The sequence below is a fragment of the Vombatus ursinus genome, unplaced genomic scaffold (genome assembly GCF_900497805.2).
Source record: "Vombatus ursinus unplaced genomic scaffold, bare-nosed wombat genome assembly UNPS02013931.1, whole genome shotgun sequence".
In the NCBI taxonomy this organism is placed as follows: Eukaryota; Metazoa; Chordata; class Mammalia; order Diprotodontia; family Vombatidae; genus Vombatus; species Vombatus ursinus.
In genome coordinates, this window is record NW_020953709.1 from 2,138,568 (window position 1) to 2,161,972 (window position 23,405).

The window sequence follows — 23,405 nt, forward strand, 5'->3', positions numbered from 1 at the left end:
GCACTGGCCCTGCGGCCTGAGAGTGCTAGTGCATTGGCAGAGGCCCCTAGGACCGACTGACCGCACCCCCTCTCCGCCACGCCAAAGAGATGGCAGGATCCAGGGTGGAGCTCTCAGAGTTCCTCGGCTCAGTCCCTGGACTCTCAGTGCCAAAGGGCCAGGTGCAAAGGCGTGCGTGATCTCGTCAGCGTGCAGTGGGCATGGTTCGAGTGATTAGCCTTCCCCCCACCAGGCTCCCGGACAAGGACGGAGGGACTTCCTAGGCAACATCAGCTGCAGGGGCCCATCTTCTCCCAAGGCCAGGGTCAGGAGGTCCAGGCCCCTCTCTTAGAGAAGGAGAGGAGGATGCCGGAAATCCAGCTGGGCTTTTGGAGAGACACGGGCATTTCCTGGTTAGCGAGATCCTCTTCAGGACGGGACAGAAGCTCGGAGGGAAACCGCACAAACATTTACAGGCCAGAAAGTAGCAGCTGTTCTTTATAAGGAACATTGGGGGTCTGCCCATCCTGTCTGACTTCCAGGGAGCCTATTGCCTTTGGATTTTATATTTCATATTTCATATTCTGTGAGTGAGGTGAAATTTCTTGAGGACTAGTCCCCCTCCCTACAGAGCGGCCTTCAAGGCCTCCTCTGTGTTGTTTTCAGTGGAGTCAGTCTGGAGGTGTCTACGCTCCATGCTGGCCAAACCTCAGCCCTGGAGGCCCTGTCTTTTCTGAAGTCCTCTCGAGCTGTCTTAGGAGGACAACGGCTTTATCCCTTTATTTTTGCTGCTCTACTTTCGTTTTGGGCCAATTTTCTGTTTGTGAAGGAAGTCTGTAGAGCATGGAAATTTTTGACCTATTCCACCATCTTCCCTGAAAACCTCCGTCCCCTAGTATGATGGTTTCTGGATACTAGGCACTAAAGGATCGTCTTGGTACCTCTTCAAAGGTCAGTCTCTCTTTGTATCAAATCTTTCTGATGAGGGTTTGGTATCCAATATCTATAATATATATATATATATATATGTAGATAGATAGATAGATACACACACATACACATATATAGACACAAATACACACATATGTGTGTGTATATATATGTACATATATATGAGTGTATATATATATATATATATATATATATATATACACAAGATGAATAAATATATGTAAAACTAATAGCCATTCCCTAATAGATAAATGGTCAAAGGATATTGTTATTCAGTCCTGTCCAATTCTTTATGACTCCACTTGGTGTTTTCTTGGCAGAGATACTGGAGGTTTGCCATTTTCTCCTCTAGCTCATTTTGCAGAGGAGGAAACTGAGACAGATCGGGTGGGGTGACTTGCTCAAGATGACACAGCTAGTAAGTGTCTGAGGCCCGATTTGAACTCAAGAAGATGAGTTTTTCTGATTTTAGGCCCAGCACTCTATCCACTGTGCCACCTAGCTGCCCAAAGGATATTAACAGTTCTCAAACAAAGAATTGCAAAGTGTTCACGACCGCATGAAAGAATGCTCCAAATCAGTAGTCATAAGAGAAATGCAAAACTTTGAGGTTTTACCTCACACCCTGCAAATGGACAAAAATGACCAAAACATTATAATAGTCTCTGTTGAAGGGGCTATAGAATGATAGGCACCCTGATACATTGTTGGTGGATCTGTGAAATGGTACAGCCATTTTGGAAAGCAATTTGGAATTATGCAAATAAAGTGACTAAAATATCTGTTCTCTTTGAACCAAATTACTTTCCAACATGATTGTTTTGATTTGCATTTTACAGGGACTGTGCCTCCTACATGGGAGGGCAGGGCAGAGTAAGTTTATATGTTTATGATTATACCTTCTGAAATAAATAATCCTTTGTGAAAAAAAGATACAGGAGTATTATACTTGGAAAGGGCTTCTCCGGAGTGTTAGGATCCAAAGATCTCTAGTGCCCAAGTACCACCTTTTGAATGGATGTCTCCTCTGAAAACTCCCCCGTCTCCTTTATCCAAGTGTGACTCTTAGCCCCTACTAGGAGAATACATCAACTGAAGAGAAAAAAAATTCAAAACCATGCTCACCCCTAATGAATTGACCTCCTGAGCCATGAATCTCCTTATATCAGATATAGTAAAGTTTCCATATGATAAGGATGAAATAGGTTGGCTCGCGATGTGTCTGGTTTCTGGGGAAAGCACAGTGGAATTCTGGTTCACCATGGGTATGTTCTGTAGGGTATTTGTTCCTGTCACATTCAGAGCTCCCATGGGTGGATTCTGGGAATTTGCCATTCCAACAGGATTCTGGATCACCATGGAAGGATTCTGAATCACTGCGGGTGCATTTGACAAGTGTGACATTCCAGGTGGATTCTGGAGCATGATGGGTGTGTGGTTGAACCCTGTGGATGCATTGGGTGAGTTTAGGGCTCCTCCAACATGCGGCGTCACACTGGCTGGGACTTGTAAGACTGTCACCCCTGTGCCTTGGTCATAGCCTCTGGAAACCACCGGGTGATTGTTCTGGACGACATTCCCGTTGTCTGGGATGTAAACCACAGATGTTCCAGTGACTGCAAATCAGGGGGATGCCATGTTGTACCGATTGCTGAAAGATACAAATGAAGGATCTTTATATTCCTTTTGATTTTTAGCATTTTCATTGAAAGATGCAGGTGCTGGTACTAACTTACCTCCTGTCCAGAGGAGTCTATAAACCAAAAGACCCCTGCAATTCAATTCAATTCGATTCAGTTCTGTTCTAGAAACATTGTTCTACAACGTGGAGCGATTCTGTTCTACAGACATACAAATGTCTAGGTGGGGCTATTCTGGTCTTGGAGTCAGGAAGCCCTGAGTTCAAGTTCAGTCTTAGACGTTTATTAGCCGCATGACCATGGTCACGTCACTTCACCTCTCCCAGCCTCAGATAATTATAGCAGCTGCCAGCCAGGTTTGTTTTAAGGATAAAAGATATTTTTTTGTAAAGTACTTTGCAAAACTTAAAGTGCTATATAAATATGAGTTACTATGGTTGTTATTTCTGTGTTCTAGTTGATCCAATTTTTGTGGAGTTTCTATCAAGTAAAATCAACTAGCATTTATTAAACACTTATGATTTGCGAGGGGCACCTAGGTGACACGGTGGATAGAGTTTGAGGCCTGGAGTCAAGAAGACTCATTTTCATGAGTTCAAATCCAGCCTAGCTGTGTGACCCCGGGCAAGTCACTTCACCCTTTTTGGCCTCAGTTTCCTCATCTGTAAAATGAGCTGGAGAAGGAAATGGCAGCCCCCTACAGTATCTCTGCCAAGAAAACCCCAATGATGGGGTGCTCGGGTCCCAGCCCTGAGATCATGTCTCTGGAAGCCCTGTGAGAAATTGAAAGGGTTTCATAGACATGATCTTGGGGCTGGGGCCTGAGTACCCCATCAACAGGATCCCAGAGTCAGACGTGATTGAATAACAACGAGAACAATGATTTAAGCACCTGACTGAAATAGCCTTCTGTCCTATTCCCTGCTCTCTCACAAACCATGGAAATAGAACCAAAAAAGAGGGAAGTTTACTTAGTGAGATGACTCTGGTTTTCAGGAAATGCTGGAACAATGATCAGGATAAAGTCAATCTTATAGATACAGAATGCCAAGGCTCCTAAGGGGAAGGTGCTTTGCCTAGTAACACACAGAGAAGTTAAGGAGCAGGGAATGAGAGACAGGACTTCTGCTTCTCAGCCTCATACCTTTCCCCCAATACCTGCTGTCTACACTGGCTCCATTCAAGAAACCCCCATTTCTCCTCTTAATAAGGTAGTGGAGGTGATCTGGGAAGCCACCCCCTACCTGCTGGGGTTATTACAAAGACGATACATTCCCATTCTCATGTCTCACACACACACTGTGCATTTTGCGGACTGTTGGCACATCTGCTACTTTATCTGGGGCAATTAAATTCTCAGGGTCAAGGTCCAGTAGCAATGGGCTACATTTCATTAAGTCTTTATGGTAGTTCCATAGATACCAATTCTTGGGGCTGAGAAGAAGATATGTGTGTATGTATATATGTATGTATGTATGCATGTATGTATGCATGTATGCATGTATGCATGTACATGCAGATGCAGATACTTGTACATATATGTATGTATATATTGGTCACATATATTTGCAAGTGTTTGCATATAGGTGTTTGTGTGTCTGCATGTAGGTATGTGTGTAAGTGTGTATGTCTTTAAATATATATTAGCTTATTCCTGTCCAACCTTACCTGTAACTCAGCCTATATATAACCCACTTCTGATTGAGGAAAATGTGGCCCAGATAATTGGCCAATCAATAAATATTTATTACTAATGCTAATAGTAACTAACATTTATGTAGCGATTTAAAGTTGGGAGTTTGTTGAGGTTACTTTTGGAGAGGTCCTGCTCCTGTCAGAGCACATGCAGGGAGTCTGTGACTGTTTCCTGTCCAGTTAGTGAATAGTGAAGAAAAGCCTCTGATTTGCTGCTGAGCCCGGACTGAGTGTACCCCAAGGTGAATCTGTGGACCCCTGCTTAAGAACACCCCTGCTTAAGAACCCCTGCTCTCTGTCAGGAAGTTCTCCCCTCCATCAAGCCCAAATCTGCCTCTTGGTAACTTCCATGCATCACCCCCTAGTTCTGCCCTTCCCTCCAGCATAGGACTTGGAGAAACGGCTCTCTCGTGGGCTAACAGACAGGAATCAGAGTGGGGGACATCATCTCTATGATTGTTGCAGTTAAGGCTCAGAGCAGTCCCCTGCCCTCAACCCTTGGGCTACCACCTTGCAGAAAGAATGGTGTGACTTAACCACCCTGCTTCAGCTCTGGCTGCTCAGCTCTGGCACCTTCAGGGCTCCGGGCACCTCTGGAGCCCCAACCAAGACGGTCATAGTGATAAGGGAAGAAAAAGAACGTTTCCCCTGAAATTCCAAAGTCCTCCCAATGGTTTCATTATTTGTTAATAAACTTAACAGATTCCCCAGTTGGTTTTCTTTCACCTCCCAGGGCATTGATAGACACGGTATGGGTGGTTTTGAGTCAATGGTCAAAGATTAGAAGTGGGAACATCTCTCTACAGTAGAAATGGAGAATTTTGAAGGCAGACCAAGTAATATTGTTAGATTTCTTCCTACCATTATTAGCTATAATAATAATTATAGCTAGCATCTATATAGTACTTAAAAATTTACAAAGCACTTTACATATGTCATTTGATCTCCCTGGGAGGGAGGTGCCATAATTATACCCCATTTTACAGAGGTAAAGTGACTTACCCAAGGTCACATAGCTAGTAAGTGTCTGAGGCTGGATTTGAACTCAGGTCTTCCCGACTCCTGGCCCAGCACTCTATCCACTGCACCACCTCTCTCTTGTTCCCCTAAAGCCTTCCCTTATCCTCTAAGAGGAAAGAATCTATTTAGAGCTGGATAGAATCTCAAAAGTCATCTAGTCCAGCCTCCTTAATTTGACAGATGAGCACAGTGAGGCCCCCAGAAGTTCAATGACTCAACCAAGGTCATACTAGTAGGAAGTAGGAGAGCCACAATCACAATTTGAATGCAGGTCCGACTCTAAGTTCTGCTCCTTTCCCACTGTCCTATGCTACTTCTGAGTGTGGATTTGAATCTCAGCCCTGCTGCTGACTCACTGTGTGACGCTGGGAGTCACTTAACCTCTCACAGACTTGGTTTCCTCATTTGTAATATGGGGATGAGAAGAGCACCCATCTCACCTGGCTATTGGGAAGAGCCCGTGAGATAATTTGTGTGTTGTGAAGTGCCTTGTGAACTGTAGATCATCAGGCATTAGTAGTTATTAACTTTCATTTCCACAGGACCTTAAAGTTTACAAAATGCTTCCCTGGTCTTGGGGAGCTAGGTAGGCCGACCAGCATCACTTCCACCCCTTGTGCCCTGGGGGCGGCTGGGTGGCACAGCATTGAGTAAGGCTGAACAGGATACATTATGTAGAGCCAGCCAACCAAAGGGCTTGAGAAGCATTGGAGCCAGAGTGCCATGGAGGCCGTAGGTATGCTGTGCCTCACACAGTGAACAGGAGGAGCAAAGGAACGGAGGAGGACGGTTGAGGCCTGTGTTCATAGAATGATGGAACGGAGTTTGAAGGGACCCCAGAAGCCTTCCAATTCAACACCTTCCCCCTCCCTCCAATTTAGATCATGAACCGAGATCCAAAGGGGGTACGTGACTTCCCAGGGTCCCACAGGTACCAAATGATAGAGCTGAGACTTGAACCAAGGTCATCTAACTCAAAATCTAGAACTGTACCATGTAGAGAACAGAGATGAGTCTGGTTTGACAGGACCGTTGAATGTATAAAGGTGAGAGAGGAGTGTGAGACGATGCTGGGATGGTGGGTTGGAGCCGGCTTGTATTCACTCTTGAATATGGCCAGGGCAATACGTCACAGTTCTTTGATTCTGGAATCTAGAACATTATCCTGAGCATAGCAAGTGCTCAGTAGATGAAGGTAATGACACAAAGAACACCAGCTATTGTTGTTGTTCAATCATTTCTGACTCTTTGTGACCCCATTTGGAGTTTTCTTGGCTGAGATACTGGAAGGGTTTTGCCATTTCCTTCTCCAGCTCATTTTATAGATGGAGAAACTGAGGTAGACGAGGTTAAGTGACTTGCCCAGGGTCACACAGCTAGCAAGTGTCTGAGGCCAGGAAGATGAATCTTCTGGACTCCAGGCCCCAGCACTCTATCCATTGGATTCCATTACAGCAAATACTAAGGTTGTATCTTTGGTTGTCTTAGATTTTTTACTCTATCGAATATGCCTTGAAATTCGTAGATCACTGGTTGGTTCTTGGATACCTTTGTGTTAGATTGAGTTTTTTTTTTTTCACCACGAAGGGATTTGATTCATAAGATGACCCTATGAAAGAGTATTCAAAGAGAAGGGGGGCAGAGATAGAAGGGAAGGCAGACTTGGGGAAGGGGTATTCAGAATGCATACCATCTTGGGGTGGGGGGAGGGGTGAGAGGGGGTGAAAATTTGGAACTCAAAATCTTGTGGAAGTAAATGTTGAAAACTAAAAATTAATAAATTTATTAATTTAAAAAAAAAAGAAAGAGTATTCAAGATTCCACCATTTTACATGGGAAGTGTCCCAAACCTGGCTTGGCCCAGGAATGCCACGTAGCTTTCCTCATCCTCAGTTTTTCTGGCTGCAAAGTTGAGACAACAGAAGCCCGTGGAGAAACTTGGCATGTGAGATTCTCTGCTGCCCTCTGATGTTTCCCAGGAAAGAGAACAGATGCCCAGCGACTAGGGCATGTCTAAGCACATTGTGGTACTTGAGAGTAAGGACATATTACTGTGCTGTAAGAACCTATGGGTGGGATAAGGACAGAGAAGCATAGAAAGACATGGGGATCGATACAGAGGGAAATAAAGTAGGGCCAGAAAAACACACGCAGTGACTTCTACAACATAAATTACTGGAAAGCTAATGATGGAACAAGTGAAATTGAATGACAAAGAATTAAATTGACCAAAGAAGAGACAGAAGAAGGCCCTTTGTCCCTTCTTTGTAGAGGTGGGGGGCTATTGGGGTGGAACACTATGTATCACATCAGACTGTTTGGATAGGTTTGTTAGTTTTGTCAAACTATTCTTTTAAATAAGGGTTAATACCATAACTTCCCTTCACTTAATGTCATCCCATTAACCAAGAATTTCTTAAAAGAAAAAATACAAAGGAGAAGGAGAGGAAAAACCCAGCAAAAATGATCAATACATTGAAAAAAATCTGATGTGATGTTACACGCCCACGATCCCCCCTTCCCCTATTTCTGTGAAGGGAAATTGGATTTTTTTCTCTCTTTTTTTGTTCTTTATTGCAAGGGATTGGTTTCTGGGAGGCAGAGGAAGAGGAGGAAAGGGGAACAACACATTGGGAAGTGATATAATAATAAAACAGATCAATGAAATTTATTTTTCAAACCAAAAGTTATATAATAAGTGAGTTTTGTTTTTTTGTTTTTTTTTTGGAGCCAAAACCAAAGCAAAGCAAAATAAAAGAGAAGAAATTTCCCGGAGACTGTCTCAGATCAGCATCCCCTACCCTTGGAATATACGCACATGCAGACTGTGTAGACCTGGGTAGGCCTGCCCAGAAGGAGTGAAGTGCTCTCAGTCACACGGAGTCATTTTCTCATTTTTATGGAGGAAATAAGACACACGGAGGGTTTGCACTAGAACTCAGTGGAAGAGGAGAGTGAGGAAGGGCTGCCGGGGATCTATTTCATCGTGGTTCATCTTTGGCCCTTGGTCTAAGGGCCGGACTGAGGCACCACAACCAGGATGCACATGGGGAGGGAGCAGCTTCCATCAAAGCACCGAGAAAGATGGAAATCAGTCAAGGAAATCCAGGAGAGCTGGGGAGGGACCATTTTCCCCCCAGGCAAAGTTCCTCCTTGGGCTGGATTATTGGTGACCATTGACCACATTTGAATAAAGTAGAGGATTGACTCCTTGTTGAGGGATGATTCCTGGATGTGCTATATGAGCCTGGGAAACAGTTGCAAGGAGAGTCGCCTGAAATAGAGAGAAAAGAAAGGATGACTGGTGGTCTCCTTCCCTCCCGGGACCAAGAGAAGGAGGAGGTCATTGACTCCTGAGACCGAGAGAATCCCGGGACCCACCTGGTTGGTCTGGGAACAGACCATTTGGCATCTGGAATGGGATGCAGGTGATGGCAAACTCCAGGATGGAAAAGAGGAGTAGAACGGATGAGATCCCTTTTCCTGTGGACTGAAAGCAGAAAACATGAGGGAGCATCCTCCCTGGAGGGGTCCGACATATGCAACTTGGATCTCCAGAGAGACAAGCGTTAGCCCTCTCTGGCCTCTCTCTCTTCTCCCCTGGCTTAAGGACAGTGGGGCATAGGGTGCTCAGCCAGGGTCAGGAGGCACCTGTGGTTATGGCACCCCTACCTCTCAGGGCTGTTCTCAGGAGCAAATGAGGTGATGATTACACAGCACTTGGCACAGAGCTGGGCACATGGTAAGCATTCTAGAAATCTTAGCTACTGCTAGCACTGGGGAGGAAACTGAGTCTCAGAAAGGTTAAATGATTTACTCAGTCAGATCTCTGGTATATGGCTAAACAGAGCCTGGAACTCAAATCATCTGGCTCCAACACCAGGGAGCCTGTCCTTGTTCTGTCTTGGTTGATACAGGGACAGAAATAGCCATTTGGCCTATTAGGTGGGTTCAAAAACCATGTAATGCACAAGCTGTGTGACCCTGGGCAAGTCACTGCTCCTTAGCTTCTTCAACTATAAAACAAAAGGGTTGGACTTGATCTGGTCTGAGGTCGGGCCCAGAGCTGAGTAATACTGGTCGATCACTTTGAAGTGGCCCCTTTAGGGCAGGAGCAAAGGACTCCCTTTAGCTCATTGAGTCTTCCGACAGCCCTGTGAGGCAGGTGGATTCTATCATCCGCAGAGAGATCCCGCCCGCTGTGTGGGTGCAGGTGGAATCTTTTGCCCCTTCATCTCCACCTACTGGAAAACGACTCCTCTTGCAAGGCCCAATTCCAATACCACCTCCTCCAGGAAGCCTCCCTATACCCCCCTCCCCCATTATTAAGAAATAATCTCCTCTCCCTTGAATGTTGAATGGAACTTTGCACCTTTCTTATATTACTGAATTCTCTTCTGTTCCAGAGTTACCAGATTTGGTGGCTTTGGGCGTTGATTTTCTAGGATTGTAAATTTGGAGCTGCTAGAGGCTTTGGAAGTAACCTCGTCTAACTTTCTCATTTTACAAATGAGGAAATGGAGGCCCAGAGAAAGGAGGGACTTGCTCAGGGTCACACAGATCTTAGTGGGCCTCAGTTTCTTTATTTGTAAATCAAGGAGATGATGGTATATAATTTAGGAGTCCTTCACCATATATTTATTTCACGGGCCCCTTCTCAAGATCAAGTCTTAGGAGGGCAGCTAGGTGTCGCAGTGGATGGAAAACTGGCTTTGAAGTCAGGAGGACCCGAGTTCAAATCTGGCCTCAGACACATGATAGTCACTAGCTATGTGGCCCTGGGCAAGTCACTTAATTGCCTTGCAAGAAAAAAAAAAAGATCAAATCCTTAAATTTCTAAAATACACAGGATTACAAAGGAAACCAATTATATTGGAATTAAGCTATTAATTATTAATTAAATATTTTAATGATCAATGAAATATTTTTAAAAACAAGTTCATGTGGGGCAGCTAGGTGGTGCAGTGGATAGAGCTCCGGCCTTGAAATCAGGAGGACCTGAGTTCAAATCCGGCCTCAGACACTTGACAACTTACTAGCTCTGTGACCCTAGGCAAATCAGTAAACCCCAACTGCCTCACCAAAAAGCAAAAAAACCAAAAACCAAACCAAACAAAAAATAAAACCAAGTTCGTGGGTCCCAGGTGGAGAACCCCTGGTAGACTGAATGGGAAGAGGGCTAGATTTGGAGTCACAGCGTTTGTGTTATGGAATCTGGCCTCCGTCTTTTACCACCTGCATGACTTTGGACGCGTCCCATCCCTCCTTGGTCTGGACCTCAATTTCTGGAAAATGAGGCAGCTAGGTGGCCTGGTGCATGGAGTGCTGGATTTGGAGCCAGGGAGATCTGAGCGCTCAGACACTGCCTGTGTGAGCTTGGACAAGTTATTTAACCTCTCTGTACCTCGGTTTCCTCATCTGTAAAATGAGTACAACAGCACCTACTTTGCAGGATTGCTGTGAGGATCAAATGAGAATATTTGCAAAGCACTTTGCAAATCTCCTGGCGCTAAGTAAATAAATGCTAGATATTATGAGTGTTAAGAGGGGGTTAGACTGGCTGCCTTCTAAGTCTCCTCCAAGATTGAAATCTGTGGGCCTTAAATTATAAATAGTCTGAGGAGGGATAGAAGCCTGGTAAGCAAGGCTTTGGGGGCTCTTGGCCTGTCTGCCCCTGGCTCTTCTGTCCTGGGAATTGACATTGAATGTGGCCCCTTCCCAGGGTGGATGGCACAGCTGGCCAGTGAGGAAGCCCCTGCTGGTGGTCCAGAGCTCCTTTGGGATCAAGCCTTTCCACTGCTCCCCAACAGAATCAGCAACAGAAAACCTCCTATCTCTGGGTAAATGAGAGGCAGCCCTAGGGCAGGGCGCTGTATCTTAGATGGGAGTCAGACAGCACGCCTTGGCTGTCCTTGTGGCTTGGCTTCTGGCCAGCCATGTCAGCTTGGATAAGTCATCCCTCCTGGGACACAATGTTGCCATGTACAAAAGGGGGTGGGGGGGGCGATCGACTAGATGACTTGGAAGATCAGATCTCTCAGCTCTGACATCCCCTATTCTAAGCTTCCTCCCAGCTCTGACATCCCCTGTTCTAAAGCCTCCCAGCGCCAATGTTCAATGCTCTTTGTTCTTTTTTTTTTTTTTTTTTTTGGTTAGGCTGTGGGGTTAAGTGACTTGCCCAGGGTCACACAGCTAGTAAGCATTAAGTGTCTGAGGCTGGATTTGAATTGAGGTCCTGACTCCAGGCCGGTGCTCTATCCACTGCGCCACCTAGCTGCCCCAATACTCTTTGTTCTAAAGGCCCTTCTCTTAGACATTCTATTATTCTAAACCCCACTAGAAGAGAGAAGACAGGAGGTCACAAGAGGAGGATATGGCAGGGGAAGTGACCCTGAATGGTACGATTTGGAAGCTATTCAGTGACTTAGTTCAAATTTTTGGAAAAGTAACAGTTCAGAAATCACTCCTGTCATGTGCTGGCTCCCTGTGGGGCAATGATGTAAGGGAACCATTTGTCCCGAGGGACAGAAGGACCATTAGCTCCACCCGAGGCTGGAGGGGCTCAGGAAAATCTCGATCCTCGCCACCCCTTCGTGGCAGTTGTGAGGATCTCGGTACAGATGGTGTCCCCAGTAGATACTTAGCTCTGTGATAAAAAGGATGATGCCCACGGCTGAGAAGACGGCGCTGACAGTATTCATTCCCAGGCTTGCACTCATCTGAGAAAGATACAAGGAGGGTCATGGGGAGGGGCATTGGGATGGATGGAAGAAGTGCAGTAACTGAGTTTGCGTGTGAGTGAGTGTCTGTGTTTGGTCCTGCTTACTTTGCAGCGAGTGACTGGCGCCTTCTGAGCTGACACGGAAAGGGATCCAGAAACGATTAACTGGCATGAAAGAAAGAGGGTGTGTTAGCAAGAGGCCAGAGAGCCGGTCTGCTGGTGCAGGCCTGGAGGGAGAGAGGTTGTCTCTGTTATAACCCTTTCTCTTATAACCTTTTGTTTTCACCCTTCTAGGAAGACACACAGTTGGAATGATCCCAGTTCCTTAGTATGTAGGACCAAGAAAGATGAACTAGCTGCTCCTCCAATGAATATGTGCCGCGTGCCCCCCTCCCAGTTCCGTTGTTTTTCAGTCGGGTCTGACTCTTCCTGATCCCATTTTGGGTTTTCCTGGCAAAGATATTGGTTTGCCATTTCCTTCTCCAGCTCATTTTACAGATGAGGAAACTGAGGCAAACAGGGTGAAGTGACTTGCCCAGGGTCACACTGCTAGTGTCTGAGTCTGGATTTGAACTCTCAGGTTCAGCACTCTAGGCACTATGGCGCCCCTTAGCTGCCAGGGAGAAGGTAGGCAACTTCATTCCCTACGCATCCCTCCCTGGCATGCCCTGCCCCTACCATGGCATGGGGAGTCAGATTTGTGCCTACCTGGCCCCAGAACACCTACTTGAAGGGGGATGGTATTTTAGCTCATATTTTGTCTGTGTCAGGGTGTTTGGAAACATCTGGAGGAATGACTGGCTTCTTGTTCCTTTTTATCCAGATGTTCCCATAGACATCGGGTAGCCTCTTCAGCTACTCACGGCTCCTCTTCTCTTCAGCTTTCTCCTCCTCCCTGACCAAGGGCTAAGAGACTGTCTCAGGAGTCAGAGGATCTTGGAAACTATCACTTACTACCTGGGTGACCTTGGATATCCTTTAGCCTCACTGGGTCTCAGTTTCCCCATAAGACTAAATTCTTCCAGCAATAAGTCTATTAACCCATGACCCAGTTCTTTACCCCTGCTCCATGTTTTGTTCCCATTTCCCGGTGCCCTTTCCCCTAAGGTCGAGGTTGGTGGCACCGATAATTAGGACCAGTGTGGCTGGACGTTGACTGGGAGGCTTGAGGAGTTATACCAGGAGAGAGGTAGGAGCCCATAAATAGAGCACCCAAGGTGTGAACTTGGCTGGAAGAGGCTGAATGGAAGCTGGGGTTGGGGAATCTCTGGAATGCAGGCGCCCTGAGGGCACGCACTGTATTCTATTTTGTCTCTATATCCCCAGCATCTCCTGCAGTGCTAAGTGCTTCAGAATGTGTGTGGAATGAGATTTTATTGTGTGACAAGAAGAAGAGGAAAGGTTAAAGATGAGAAAAGAGAAAGAAAGAGGTGGGGGAGAGACAGAGACAAAGAGAGAGCTGAAGAAGGAAGGAAGGGCAGTGAGATGAGAGAGGAATTCAAATCCATTCGACAAACATTTATTAAATATCTGTGAGGTGCAGGGTGCTGTGCTGGCCTTGAGGATACACAGATAGTTCTGCCTCCTTAAACATTTCCTTCATTATTACTTAGCCTGGGACCTGACTGGAATCCCGCCTCCATTCTTGCCCTCCTTAACTTTTTCTTTGCCCTCTAGCTTTTTGCAGGGGTCTATTAGTGTACAATTCTTGCATATGACCACGATTTTATTTACAAGAATGCTTTGCATTTGTTGGTATTTGTTAATATCAATAGCAATAGTTAATAGCAATCTACTTACTGAAATTGCTCCCCAGAAGGGATACCCTCCTACAAAAGAGATTGAGGTATATCCTCAAAACATCCTAGTTACTAGGACAATCCCAAAGCCGATGTGCATCAGTCCAATCACGATCTGGATGGCCTGTCAGGGGAGAACATAGTTAAGACAGATTTCATTCAGGTGAATTTAATCTTTTGGGTGTTGGATGCTCTTCCCCCTGCCCCCAAACCATTTGCCACCATTTTCAAAGAACATAGAATTTTGCAGAGAAAGGAATCTGAACTCTTCTGTTCTTCAAGTTTGACCTTTCCCATTGACTTTTTTTCTTTTAAAAATTTTTTTATTAATTTATTTTGATTTATCAACAATCACTTCCATATGCTTTTGAGTTTAAATTTTTTCTCCCCCTTCCTCCCCAGCACCCTCCCCAAGACGGCACACCATCTGATATAGGCTATACATATACATTCCTATTAAATATATTTTCACATTAGTGATGTAAGTAAAAATTAGAACCAATAGGAGGAACCAAAACTCAACAGAAGAGAAAAAAAAAATCGCAATTCAACTCCCATAGTTCTTTCTTTAGATGTGGATAGCATTTTCCATCATGAGGACTCTGGGGATGTCTTAGATCTTTGTATTGTTGGGAAGGGTTAAGTTTATCAATATTAGTCATCACACAACATGGCTGTTATTGTGTACAACATTCTCTTGGTTCTGCTCACTTCACTCAGCATCAGTCCATACAAGTCTTTCCAGGTTTTTCTGAAGTCCACCTGCTCATCATTTCTTATAGCACAATAGTATTCCATTACATTCATATACCACAGCTTGCTCAGCCATTCCCCAGTTGATGGGCATCCTATCAATTTCCTCCATTGACTTTTAATGAGGGTTTATTTGAAGGAGTTTGGATGTGCTTAAGCACCCATTTATAACTCCTTTCATTCTTTTTAGTCCCTTTGTCTCTGAAAGGAGGCATTCCTTTCTTGAAATCCATTAATAGAAACTACACCAATTTAACAAACATTAATTAAGTATATATTAAGTCTTAATATCTCTCCAGGACTCCAGCCCCATATTTGTAGTTTGCATCTGCTATTCTGTCTGGTTTCTAAGGTGGAACAAGATGCCCCTCCCAAGATAAGCTCCTCACTTCTAATCTCATCATGACGCTGCTAACTCAAGCCTTGGCACCATCTCCCTCAACCTCTTCTCCCCTCAGACCCTAGAGCTGGAGGGTGCAATATCAAACTGCTCCCAAAGCCTTCCTTTATAGGAGGTAGACGTTGGACTTTCAGCTCATTCCACTTTACATCTGCTTTTCTGCCTGGCTTTAACTCCATGGAACAAGATGCCCCCATGCCTGGTGTCCCCACCTTGCTTTCCCATGTCCTTTTGTGTGTGGTCTTCTCCCATTGGATTGCAAGCTCCTTCCGGGCATAAGATTCTTTCTTTTTCTTATTTGTATCCTCAGCACTTAGCACAGTGCCTAGTATATAACAGGCACTTAATAAATGTCCATCGCTTCCCCCGGATCACTGCCTTGTTTTGGTGGAGAGGCTTGTGTAGTTTAATGAAAGTATGACCTATGGCTTGTGGGGTTACCCAAGATGGCCAGGTCATAGTGGAGAGGTCTGACAAAAAGTGATGAATTGGAGAAGGAAATGGGAAACCGCTGCAGTATCTTTGCCAACAAAGCCCCATGGATAGTACTAAAATGATAAAAGAGATGGCATCAGAAGATGAGCCCGTCAGGTCAGAAGGCGCCGAAAACACTACTGGGAAAGAACAGAGGACAACCATCAGTAGCTCCAGCGCTAATGAAGCAGCCGGGCCAAAGCCGAAAGGAAGCAGAGCTGTGGGAGTGCCTGGTGATGGAAGGAAAGTCCGATGCTGTAAAGATCGACATTGTACGTGAACCTGAACCGAGCTGAATGGAATGGAAAGATTAAACATCAACGTTTTGGGTGTCAGTGAGCTGAAATGGATGGGAATTGGTGAGTTTCATCCCGCTGACTGCTACATCTACTGCTGTGGGCAAGCATCCCTCAGAAGAGGTGGAGTAGTCCTCATAGTCAATAAAAGGGCGAGAAAAGCAGTCATGGGGGCTGCTCTCCAAAATGACCGAATGACTTCTGTTTGAATCCAAGGCAAACTGTTCAGCATCACAGTAATACAAGAGTATGCTCTAACCACTGACGCATTCATCACAGGGGATTGTAAAGCTAAAATAGGAAATCAGAAGATAACTGGAATAACAGACATGTTTGGCCTTTTGTGTACAAAATAAAGCAGGGCAGAGACTAATAGAGTTTTGTCAAGATAACTTTCTAGTCATAGCAAAAGCGTGGCCCTTTGACTTGAATCCAAACTTCACAGAACAAATGCTTTTAGTAAGTTTGTTCTGTGAAATTTGGATTCAGTCAAAGAGCTGTACTTGAGGACCTAGAGGGCCACATGTGGTCTTGAGACTGCAGGTTCCCCACCCTTGTTCTATACAGTTAGCTAAAACAAGACGGGGAGCTTACCGTGTTTCAGATCATAAGCTTCTTATTGCAAAATTCAGACTTAAATTGAAGAAAGTAGGGAAAACCATCATGATGCAAATGCAAACAGTGCCCTAAAAGCTAAAAGCTAAAAAAAAAATTAATTAAGGGTTGTTTTCCAGTATCTTGTAAAGCCTCTCCTGAACTTGAGGGCATCTTATAGTCTCCTCTCCTTATCTTGAGATACCATGAAACTTCCCCCCATTCTGGACCATAAATATTCCTTGTCTCCCTCATCCTGAGTCATAAAATTTCCCTGATATCCCTTATCCTGGGTCCCCTATCCTCTCATCCATCTTCCTCATCCTGTATCATGACAATTCTCCCTTATCTTGTAAGACAAAACAGTCCCCTATCCCTCTGTAAGCTGCTAGTCTTCTTTCTTGGGCTAGCCCAATGCTTTTGTGTTAATAAAGATCTCAGTGGTTACAGAGAACATCTAAGTGAATTCTTTCACACCTGAACCAGCTCTCCCAACTCTAAACCTCAACAATAAGCCCATATAGGTATGACCCAAGTAACATCCCTTATGAATATGAAGTGGAGATAATAAATAAATTTAAAGGATTAGATCTGGTGGATAAAGAGCCTGAAGAACCATGGACAGAGGTTCACAATATTGTACAGGAGGCAGCAACAAAAACATTCCAAAGAAAAAGAAGAGTGAGAAAGCAAAATGGCTGTCTGATGAGGCTTTACAAATACCTGAGGAAAGAAGGAAAGCAAAAGGTAAAGGAGAATGGGAAAGATATATCCAACTGAATGCAGAATTCCAGAGAATAGCAAGGAGAGATAAGAAGGTTTTCTTAAATGAGCAATGCAAAGAAATAGAAGAAAACAACAGAATGGGAAAGACAAGAGATCTCTTCAAGAAAATCAGAGCTATCAAAGAAATATTTCATGCAAAAATGGGCATGATAAAAGACAAAAACAACTCTGAGGTACCACATCACACCTATCAGACTGGCCAACATGATAAAACAGGAAAATGATAAATGTTGGAGAAGATGTGGGAAAATTGGAACGCTAATGCATTGTTGGTGGAGTTGTGAAATGATCCAACCATTTTGGAGAACAATTTGGAACTATACCCAAAAGGCTATAAAAATGTGCATACCCTTTGACCCAGCAATACCACTTCTAGGGCTGTATCCCAAAGAGATCATAAAAATGGGAAAAGGACCCACCTGTGCAAAAATATTTGTAGCAGCTCTTTTTGTGGTGGCAAAGAATTACAAATTGAGAGGATGCCCATCAATTGGGGAATGGCTGAGCAAGTTGTGAATGTAATGGAATACTATTGTGCTATAAGAAAAGATGAGCAGGGGGACTTCAGAAAAACCTGGAAAGACTTGTATGGACTGATGCTGAGTGAAGTGAGCAGAACCAGAATGTTGTACATAGTAACAGCCACTTTGTGCGATGACTAACATTGACAGACTTAGCCCTTCACAGCAATGCAAGGATCTAAGACATCTCCAAAGGTCTCATGATGGAAAATGCTGTCCACATCCAAAGAAAGAACTATGGAGTTTGAATGCAGATCGAAGCATATTTGCTATTTTTTCTTCCATTTTGTTTTGTTTTCTCTTTCTTGTGGTTCTTCCTGTTGGTTCTAATTGTTCCTTACAACATCACTAATGTGAAAATATGTTTAATAGGAATGTATATATATATAGCCTATATCAGATTGTGCACCATCTTGGGGGGGTGGGGAGGGAGGGGGAGAAAAAATTTAAAACTCAAAACTTTATGGAAGTGATTGTTGATAAATCAAAGTAAATTAATAAAAAAAAGACAAAAATGTTAGGGATTTAACAGGAGCAGAAGAGATTAAGAAGAGGTGTCAAGAATACACAGAAGAAGAGGATAAGGGAGGGATCTTTAGAGGGGAGGGTGTGGGAATAGGTTAAAAGGGGGATATAGAAGGGAGTTTACATTTAGGGGAATGGGAGGATAAGGGAGGGATTGCTGGAGTGGGGGTAGGTTAAGTAATAGGAGGATAAGGTTGTAGGTAGAAGTAGAGGAGTTAGGAGAGAGAGGGAAAAAAAGACGTGCACAAAAACAAAGATTAGGAGTAGAATCTCTTAGGGAAAGTATATGTTTATATATGTATGTGTATATGTGTTTAAGTGTATGTATATATCAATACCTATATATAAATATATCCAATATTCAACTGTAGCCTTGGAGTGGTGGATGGGGCAGGGGGGGAAGAACAGAGTTAAAAGTGTACAGCAGAGAACAAAAGAAAACCTACAAGGAAGCAAAAAAAAGATGGACAGCTTTTAACATAATGCATAGAATTTAATATACAGCCTTTCTTGAAATGAAAATTTATTGCTATATATTTTGAATCCTCTCCTATGTTCTGCTGTACACATGACATTTTTGTTTTTTTCTTATTTTATATTTGTTTATAATGTTTCTTTTTCTTTTCTTCTTATATATTTAAGTTTTAGCATTTATCTAAAATAAAAAATAAGAAAAAAAGAATGTACAGAAGAGCTATACAAGAAAGATCTTAGCATCACTGATAACCACAGATGGTGTGGTTACTGATCTAGAGCCAGACGTCCTGGAGAATGAAGTCAAGTGGGCCTTAGGAAGCATTGCTAACAATAAGGCTAGTGGAGGCGATGGTGTTCCAATTGAGCTGTTTGAAATACTAAAAGATGCTATTGCTAAAGTGTGGCACTCAATATGCAGCAAATTTGGTAAACTCAATAGTGGCCAATGGATGAAAAAGAAAAGTTTATGTCACAATCCTAAAGAAGGGCAATGCCAAAGAATGTTCAGATTACTGAACAATTGCACCCATTTCACATAGCAGCAAGGTTATGCTTAAGATTCTGCAAGATAGGCTTCAGCAATATGTGAACCTAGAATTACCTAAGAGCAGGCTGGTTTTCAAAGAGGCAGAAGAACTTGAGACCAAATTGCCAGCATTCACTGGATTATGGAGAAATCAAGGGAGTTCCAGAGAAAAACAAAAACAAAAACATCTACTTTTGCTTCATTGATTACACTAAAGCCTTTGATTGTGTGAATCACAAAAAAAATGTGGTTAATCCTCAAAGAGATGGGAGCACCAGATCATCTTACTTGTCTCCTGAGGAACCTGCATTCAGGCCAAGAAACAACAGTTAGAACCGAATATGGAACAACTGATTGGATTAAGATTGATCGGAAAAGGAGTAAGACGAGGCTGCATATTGTCACCTTATTATTTAACTTATATTCAGAGAACACATGTGAAATGCCAGGCTGGATGAATCAAAACTGCAATGAAGGTTGATGGGAGAAATGTCAACAATCTCAGATATGCAGACAACACCACTCTGATGGCAGAAAGTGAAGAGGGATTAAGAAATCTCTTGATGTAGGTAAAAGAGAAGAGTTTAAAAGCTGGCTTGAAGCTTCACTTAAAAAAACAAAAACAAATAAACAAACAAAAAACTAAGATCTTGCCAACTGGTCCCAACACTTCCTAGCAAACAGAGGTAGAAGAAATGGAAGCAATGTCAGATTTTATATTCTTGGGCTCAGAGATTATTGCAGATGGTGACTGTAGCCATGAAATTAAAAAACATTTGCTTCTTGGAAGGAAAGCTATGATAGCATACTAAAAAAGTAGAGATCTTACCTTACCATTAAAAGTCCATATAGTCAAAGCTATGGTTTTTCCAGTAGTGATGTACAACTGTGAGAGTTGGACTATAAGGAAAGCTGAGAACCACAGAATCGATGCTTTAAAATTGTAGTGTTGGAAAAGATATCTGAGAGTCAAGGAGATAAAATCAGTCAATACTAAAGAAATTCATTCAGGCTATTCATTGGAAGGTCAAATACTGAAGCTGATGCTTAAGCACTTTGGCCACAGGATGAGAAAACAGGACTCACTGGAAAAGCTGGGAAAGATTAAAGACAAAAGAAAAAGGGGAGGGCAGAGGATAAGATGGGCAGATAGTGTCATGGAAACAATGAGTGTGAATTTGGGAGATAGTGGAGGGCAGAAAGGCCTGGTGTGCTGTAGTCCTCAAGGTCGTGAAGAGCTGAACACAACTGAATGACTCAACAACAAAATTACAACAAATTGAATATTGCCACTTTCCTGTTAAACACCTTTTCCTCAAACAATCAATCAAGAAGCATTTATTAAGAACCTGTTGTGTACTGGGGACTCTGCCAGGCACTGGGCATACAAAGATAAAAATTAAACAATCTTTGTCATGAAGGAGTTTATCTTCTATAGACAAAGCTAATATATATGTACATGAGTATATACAAATCTTTTAAAAATAAATATAAGATAATTTTGTGAATGAGCCATTAGAAGTTGGGAAGACCAGGAAATGACATAGAAGGTAAAGCTCGGGCTGAGCTTTGATCAAAATTAAAGATTCTTAGAGGTGGAGGTGAGGAGAGAGTGCATTCCAGGCATAGAGACAGCCTGTGCTAATGAAGATGGGACGTTGAGTTTCATGTGGGAGGAACAGTAAGAAATCCAGTTTAGGTAGTCTGTGCAGTATATTACTCCACAATCAGTCTGGAATTGTAAGTTGTAACTGGAACATGAAAGGCTTTAGATGCCAAACAGAGCAGTCTGTATTTGATCCTAGAGGTTTATTGAGCAAGGGAGTGACATGACCTTTATTTCAGGAATATCCGTTCAACAGTTTTATGAATGATAGATTGAACAGGGTTGAAATTGCAGACAGAGACATTAAGAGGCTATTGCAACAAGATAGGTGATAGGGTAGTGGTCTTCTGATGAGAAAGAAGGGGAATGGAGTTGAGAAATGTTGTGGAGGTGAAACTTACAATTGGATATGGATGGTGAGGTAGAGTGCAGGATTGAGGTTGACTCACCTGCCTCTCAGTAAGCTTCCTACTAGCAAAAGTGAAACCTGTAGGTTTCTACCCCTTCCGGTCAGCTCCAGTTTCTCCTGTATGTCCCCGGGTTTTGCCCTGAATTACAAGCCTGGACAGAAAATTCTGTCTGGGCCACAGAATGAATTTCCTGATCCGTGCAAGATAGAAAAGTGGTAGATGGTTATGAGAGGAGGCAGTTAGATTTATAGTAAAAGAAGACCTGGATTTGGAGTCAGGAGAGACCTGGGCTCAAATCCTATCTTAAAAACTGACTAGTTGTGTGGCCCTGGGAGAATCACTTAACCTTCTTCATTATCAGTTTTCTCATCCATAAAATGAGCATAATAACACTGAAACTGATTATTGCCAAATACCCCACAATGAAGCTGGTATAGCAAAGGGTCCCACAGCTGCAGCTTCAGTGTTACTGCCCTTGAAGTAATTGGTCAACTGGAAGGAGAGAGCAGCTGGTCCTTGGAGGGCCCTGTGGGCTTCTCTCCTACTGCTGCTATCACATGGATAGTTCCAAGTTGATGAACTAGGATCAGTAAAGGGAAATTTCAGAGGTAGATCTTGGCCTGATGGAAGGAAAGACTTCCTCACAGTTAGAGGGAAAGAAAAATGGACTGTGTAGAGGACACAAAAATAATGAGACCCCAGTGAGTATCAGACTTTTCTTGGACAGAATTAGACAGAATTTGGACAGAATTTTCTTGGGGTTTATTAAGTTAGCCATCGAGGGAGCCTCATTTTCACTGGCAAAGACTCTCCAAGGTGAGTTTACATGGGGCTTTTAGATGCTTAAATAACAAAGAAAGGGAAAGCTTCAGGCAAAAGTGGTTTGAGAGAGGATGTTGCAAAAGCTGGCTGATTAGGTAAGATACACTTGACTTAAGTAGTCAGGCTGGCTTCTGGAATCGGGGAACCTTTGCAGTCTCCCAGAACAGCTGGTACTATAAGGTGTTCTTGTGGAGGGACCATGGGGTGGGGAGTTTGGCCAGGAGGGTCTCTGATTGGTGAGCTAAAGCTCACCCTCACAAGATAGAGGGAACTGTGCTCAGTTCACCAAGATGGAGGAAGTTGTATTTGGTTTATAATCCACAGCTGCCTTAGCATATCGGGAGTAGTTCTTCTTCACTGGAATTTTTCAAGCAAAGATGAAAGACTTATTCTTGGGAGTGCCATAGAGATACTTCTCATCAGGTCCTTTCCAACTGTGAGATTGTGGTATCCTGCTTTTCCTTTGCCTGCTGGTTGATGGAACAGTCCCACCAGCAGGCATGTGCCTATCAGACCAGCTGTGGCAAGCAGCTCTCACAGCTTCTGCCATATGAATGGTAATTTCCTCACTCATATGTTCCCAGGTGAGCTGCCCATCAGTAGGTCTGAAACCACTGACCTGTGTGCCTGTTTTTTCCATGCCCCAAGTGATCAACAGTGTGTAGTCATTGATGGCAGCTGGGTGGCGCCATAGTGCATAGAGCACCATGCCTGAAGTCAGGAAGACTCATTTTCCTGAGTTCAATTCTGGCCTCAGACACTAACTATGTGACCTTGGGAAAGTCACTTAACTCTGATTGCCCAAGTTCCTCATCTGTAAAATGACCTGGAGAAGGAAGTAGCAAACCACCAGCATCTTTGCCAAGAAAACCCAAATAGGGTCATGAAGAGTCAAACATCACTAAAACAACTGAACAAGAATGAAAATGACAAACGTCTTCATTGATGTTCAAAGAGAAATTCAACTTACCCCTAATACTTTGCCTTCTTTCCGGATCTTCTGTGCCACATGTTCGTGCTCATAAGGTGGGATCATTTGGATTTGGTCCCCAGGCTACAGATGGACTTGAGGTTGGTAACCAGGGTACAGAGGCACAGAAGGTAGCAGAGAGGAGATGGCTTTGGGAGGTACCACAAACACGGTGTTCAGCTCAGGGCCTGGTGAAGTCATTGTATTGAATTCTAGAAAGATACAGCAAAGATCATTTTGCTCCTGGAAAAGTGAAATGGGTCATCAATTTAAAAAGTATTTGACTTATATGTACAATTCTGTGATTAGTTGATAACTAAAATTTGCTATGGGGTTGTGCATATATTATATCCTAATGGGGGAGACAGCCAGGGCATATAAAAATAGATACAGTATAATTGTAAAGGGAAGAAATACATTCATATATTGCTACCTTGATA

The 23,405-nt window shown here is 43.5% G+C and overlaps 1 pseudogene; it reads right to left on the reverse strand.

Moving 5' to 3' along the window:
* Positions 1–305: 305 nt before the first annotated feature.
* Positions 306–23,166, reverse strand: LOC114040714 (annotated as a pseudogene).
* Between the last annotated feature and the right edge of the window lie 239 nt (positions 23,167–23,405).